Raw genomic sequence first — 6,000 nt, 5'->3', positions numbered from 1 at the left:
TATTAACAGTTTCTTATATAGCGCATACATATTCCGCAGCGATTTACAGAGAATATTTGAACATTTACATCAGTCCCTGCCCCAGTGGAGCTTACAATCTATATTCCCTACAACATGTACATGCACACACAGACTTTCTAGGGTCAATTTTGTTAGAAACCAATTAACCTATCTGTATATTTTTGGATTGTGGGAGGAAATTGGAGTAAACCCACGCAAGCATGGGGAGAATATACAAACTCTGCACAGTTATAGCCATGGTGGCAGTAATGCTAACCATTACACCATCCATGCTTCCCATCTTCACCTGTCAAAAAAAGCACATGAGACGGAAGTCATTTTCAGCAGTATGTCTTCAGGATGTATAGTATGCACAGAAGTATAGTAGGCAGGTGCATCATCTGTAACCCCTCCATCACCTTTGCCAGAGTTAACTGCAGGGGAAAATTTATCCAGGTGTATCGCCTCAAGTTTGGAAAGGAGTCTTTGGGTTGATGCCTGGATATATTTGAGGAGATAGGAGATATCCATAGTGCACCAAGTCTGCCACGCACTTTGCACAGAAGGGCTGATTGAGGAGGCCCCAAGATGGCCGCGACCGCACCCCACCCACCGAGTGGCAAGGTAGCAATCAGGAGGATCTGGTCTGTCTCAACAGATAGTGAGCCAGATTACCTAAACTTCAAGTGATAAAATGGGGAGTGATAAACAGCCAGCCAATTAGCTCCTACCTGTCATGTCACAGACTGTGTTTGAAAAAATGTGAGACAGGAGCTGATTGGCTGACTGTTTATCACTCTCCATTTTATCACTTTTGAAGCTTAGAGAATCTGGCCAAGTGTCTGCAGGCTCTGAGATCAGTCTCACAGTGGAACTCACCCGCACAGCCCAGTGCTCATGGTTGATTGACAATGCAATCCGGAGCGCAATGAAGAAGGGACAGCCGCCGCTGACCAGGAGCCACCAGATACCGCAAGAGGAAGGTGGCAGTGTCAGCGGCGCCCCCGGAGTGTATCCCGGTGGCACGGCAGCAGTGCAGGATCAGGCTGGAGCCGCAGAGCGGGGAGAAGGGGATCCAAGATGGTGCCCGTGTCCAGAGGAGAGTGAGCACTGAGCGCAGCGGGACCCGGTAGCCGCTGAAGCCCTCACAGGTCATTTAGGAGAGCCGCAGTCGGTGCAGGAGAGACTCCGGTGGGTAAAGCGGTAAGGATGATGTGCCCGTCCTTTTCAAGGTATGGTCGACCCTTCAATAAGGCATACCTCCCAACATGACCCTCTCCAGGAGGGACACAATGCTCTGTTTCTAGACTTCTCTCTTAATTTATGATTACCATCACCTGTGGTGAAACACCTTTCTTCACAATTAACCTGTTTAAACAGGTGATGGCAATCATAAATTGAGAAAGGCCAGAAATGGAGCATTCTGTCCCTCCTGGAGGGGGTCAGGTTGGGAGGTATGAATAAGGGGACCAGCTCCAGGTGCTAGTTTCCAAATATTTGTATCCTTAATAGCTCCTGCGGAAGGAAATCCTCCAAACGTGGGGTATATACAGCAGCTGGTTCGGCAGTGACTGCGGCTGACAATACTGGGCTAAGTCAGGCTCAAATACGCGTTTCTCCACCTAAAGTTTATTTGGCACTTCCTTAGCTGGATACCTTATAGCGTCTGACTCTGCCTTTTTATGTAGCGTCCGTTCGCGGTGATTTTCATCCGCAAACTTCCGCATTTGCGTCTCAAACCTCGTTCTCATAACTGTTATTTATAGACTATGGCAGCCATCTTTATTTTCACATCCAAGCCTCGTTTTCGTCGGGCAATCAGATTTATGCTGCGGCCATTTTTCCTTTATACATAATCAAGCCTCTTTTTAATTCATATTCCAAGCCTCGTTTTCAGCTTTGCTATATGTATAAGCCTACTGATTATTTCAATAAAACGCCTCATATTTTCATTTTATTAGCCTCATATTAATACCATTATTTTACCCAGTTATCTCACCTGACAAACAACCTATTTTGAACATTAATCACGCACCATATAAATCAATGGTGTGTTCCAATCATCACCATGCGCATAATTTATAACATTTAAAACATATTATTACACGTGTGTGAATATTTTTAATGTATTATGAATTTCCTATATCCACATATATAAAATAAACGGTACTTATATGTTGGACGCCCACTATAGTTAGTACGCTCATACCCCCACTATCCATGTCGGCATGGAGTTGATTATATATAGTGAGGGGATGCGTAAAACTAAGCATATAGCTTAGTGGGCGCCCAACTAACATATAGGTACCAGATACACTTTATACCTTAACCCCTTCCTGACAGAGCCAGTTTTTGCGTTCCTGACAGAGCCCTTTTTTTCAAATCTGACATGTCTCACTTAAGTGGGGATAACTTTTTTTTGCTTTTACTTATCCCAGTGATTTTGAGATTGTTTTTTCGTGACACATTGTACTTCAAATTAGTGGTAAATTTGGGTCGATACAGTCTGTGTTTTTTTGTGAAAAATACCAAAATGTCGTAAAAAAATGGAAAATTTAGCAATTTGCAAAATGTTAAATTTTCTGCTTGTGAGACAAATAATCATACCACTCAAAATAGTTAATAACTAACATAGACCATATGTCTACTTTATGTTGACATCATTATTTCAACTTCCTTTTAATTTTTTTGGACACTAGGAGGCTTACAATATGAATAGCAAATTCTCAAATTTTCAAGAAAATTTCAAACACTGATTTTTTTAGGGACCAGTTCAGTTCTGATGTGACTTTGAGGGACTTGTATGTGAGACACCCCCATAAATGATACCATTTCAAAAACCGCACCCCTCACAGTATTCAAAACAGCATTTTGGAAGTTTGTTAACCCTTTAGGTGTTTCACAGGAATTAAAACAAAGTGTAGGTGAAATTTCAAAATTTCATTTTTTTTGCAGATTTGCAATTTTAATACATTTTTCTAAGGAACACAGTACATTTTACTAGAGAAATGTGACTAAAAATTGATTCCCCCAATTCTTTTGTTTTCATAAATATCCTATATGTGGCCCTAGTGTGCACGTTGACCAAACCACAGGCTTCATAATAGAAGGAGCACCTACTTGATTTTGGAGCCTCCTTTTTATGAGATTATTTTTTAGGCACCATGTAGGTTTCTAGGCACCATAAGATGCTAAAAGTTAGGAACCCCCCCACAAGTGACCCCATTTTGCAAACTACACCCCTCAGGGAATTCATCTAGGGGTATAGTGTACATTTCAAACCCCCAGGGGTTTCACCAATTTTGATACAAGTGGGCAGTGAAAATGAAAAATTACATTTTTTTACACAAAAATGCAGTTCTGGCTCAAAATTTTTCATTTTCAGAAGGTATGAAGGAGAAAAAGCACCCCAAAATATGTGCCCCAATTTCTCCCGAGTACGGCAATGCCTCACATGTGACCAAAAAATACCAGTTGGGTGCATGGCAGGACTCAGAAGGGAAGGAGTGATTTTTGGATTTTGCAGCTCAGATTCTGGTGGAATTTTGGTGGGTGCTATGTCGCTTTAGCAAGACCCCCCAAGCACCAATACAGTGGAACCCCCCCACAAGTGACCCCATTTTGCAAACTACACCCCTCAGGGAATTCATCTAGGGGTATAGTGTACATTTCAAACCCCCAGGGGTTTCACCAATTTTGATACAACTGGGCAGTGAAAATGAAAAATTACATTTTTTTACACAAAAATGCAGTTCTGGCTCAAAATTTTTCATTTTCAGAAGGTATGAAGGAGAAAAAGCACCCCAAAATCTGTGCCCCAATTTCTCCCGAGTACGGCAATGCCTCACATGTGACCAAAAAATACCAGTTGGGTGCATGGCAGGACTCAGAAGGGAAGGAGTGATTTTTGGATTTTGCAGCACAGATTTTGGTGGAATGAATGGTGGGTGCTATGTTGCACCAATACAGTGGAACCCCCCCACAAGTCACCCCATTTTGCAAAGTACACCCCTCAGGGAATTCATCTAGGGGTATAGTGTACATTTCAAACCCCCAGGGGTTTCACCAATTTTGATACAAGTGGGCAGTGAAAATGAAAAATTACATTTTTTTACACAAAAATGCAGTTCTGGCTCAAAATTTTTCATTTTCAGAAGGTATGAAGGAGAAAAAGCACCCCAAAATATGTGCCCCAATTTCTCCCGAGTACGGCAATGCCTCACATGTGACCAAAAAATACCAGTTGGGTGCATGGCAGGACTCAGAAGGGAAGGAGTGATTTTTGGATTTTGCAGCTCAGATTCTGGTGGAATTTTGGTGGGTGCTATGTCGCATTAGCAAGACCCCCCAAGCACCAATACAGTGGAACCCCCCCACAAGTGACCCCATTTTGCAAACTACACCCCTCAGGGAATTCATCTAGGGGTATAGTGTACATTTCAAACCCCCAGGGGTTTCACCAATTTTGATACAACTGGGCAGTGAAAATGAAAAATTACATTTTTTTACACAAAAATGCAGTTCTGGCTCAAAATTTTTCATTTTCAGAAGGTATGAAGGAGAAAAAGCACCCCAAAATCTGTGCCCCAATTTCTCCCGAGTACGGCAATGCCTCACATGTGACCAAAAAATACCAGTTGGGTGCATGGCAGGACTCAGAAGGGAAGGAGTGATTTTTGGATTTTGCAGCTCAGATTCTGGTGGAATTTTGGTGGGTGCTATGTCGCATTAGCAAGACCCCCCAAGCACCAATACAGTGGAACCCCCCCACAAGTGACCCCATTTTGCAAACTACACCCCTCAGGGAATTCATCTAGGGGTATAGTGTACATTTCAAACCCCCAGGGGTTTCACCAATTTTGATACAAGTGGGCAGTGAAAATGAAAAATTACATTTTTTCACACAAAAATGCAGTTCTGGCTCAAAATTTTTCATTTTCAGAAGGTATGAAGGAGAAAAAGCACCCCAAAATCTGTGCCCCAATTTCTCCCGAGTACGGCAATGCCTCACATGTGACCAAAAAATACCAGTTGGGTGCATGGCAGGACTCAGAAGGGAAGGAGTGATTTTTGGATTTTGCAGCACAGATTTTGGTGGAATGAATGGTGGGTGCTATGTTGCACCAATACAGTGGAACCCCCCCACAAGTCACCCCATTTTGCAAACTACACCCCTCAGGGAATTGATCTAGGGGTATAGTGTACATTTCAAACCCCCAGGGGTTTCACCAATTTTGATACAAGTGGGCAGTGAAAATGAAAAATTACATTTTTTTACACAAAAATACAGTTCTGGCTCAAAATTTTTCATTTTCAGAAGGAATGAAGGAGACAAAGCACCCCAAAATGTGCCCCAATTTCTCCCGAGTACGGCAATGCCTCATGTGTGACCAAAAAGTGGCAGGACTCAGAAGGGAAGGAGTGATATTTGGATTTTGCAGCACAAATTCTGGTGGAATGATGGTGGGTGCTATGTCGCATTAGCAAGACCCCCAAAGCACCAATACAGTGGAACCCCCCCACAAGTGACCCCATTTTGCAAACTACACCCCTCAGGGAATTCATCTAGGGGTATAGTGTACATTTCAAACCCCCAGGGGTTTCACCAATTTTGATACAACTGGGCAGTGAAAATGAAAAATTACATTTTTTTACACAAAAATGCAGTTCTGGCTTAAAATTTTTCATTTTCATAAGGTATGAAGGAGAAAAAGCACCCCAAAATCTGTGCCCCAATTTCTCCCGAGTATGGCAATGCCTCATATGTGACCAAAAAATACCAGTTGGGTGCATGGCAGGACTCAGAAAGGAAGGAGTGATTTTTGGATTTTGCAGCTCAGATTCTGGTGGAATGTTGGTGGGTGCTATGTGGCATTAGCAAGACCCCCGAAGCACGGTGAAATGATGAACCTAATAATCCATAGATGTGTGGTATATTTTAAAACACTCCTTTATACATAGGCCGGGTTTGTCGGGGCAAGTTTCACAGTGGAAAATAGT

The sequence above is a fragment of the Crinia signifera genome, chromosome 4 (assembly GCF_055691185.1).
Source record: "Crinia signifera chromosome 4, ASM5569118v1, whole genome shotgun sequence".
Classification (NCBI taxonomy): domain Eukaryota; kingdom Metazoa; phylum Chordata; class Amphibia; order Anura; family Myobatrachidae; genus Crinia; species Crinia signifera.
The sequence above is the reverse complement of the archived record's forward strand: the minus strand, read 5'-3'. Positions refer to the sequence as shown.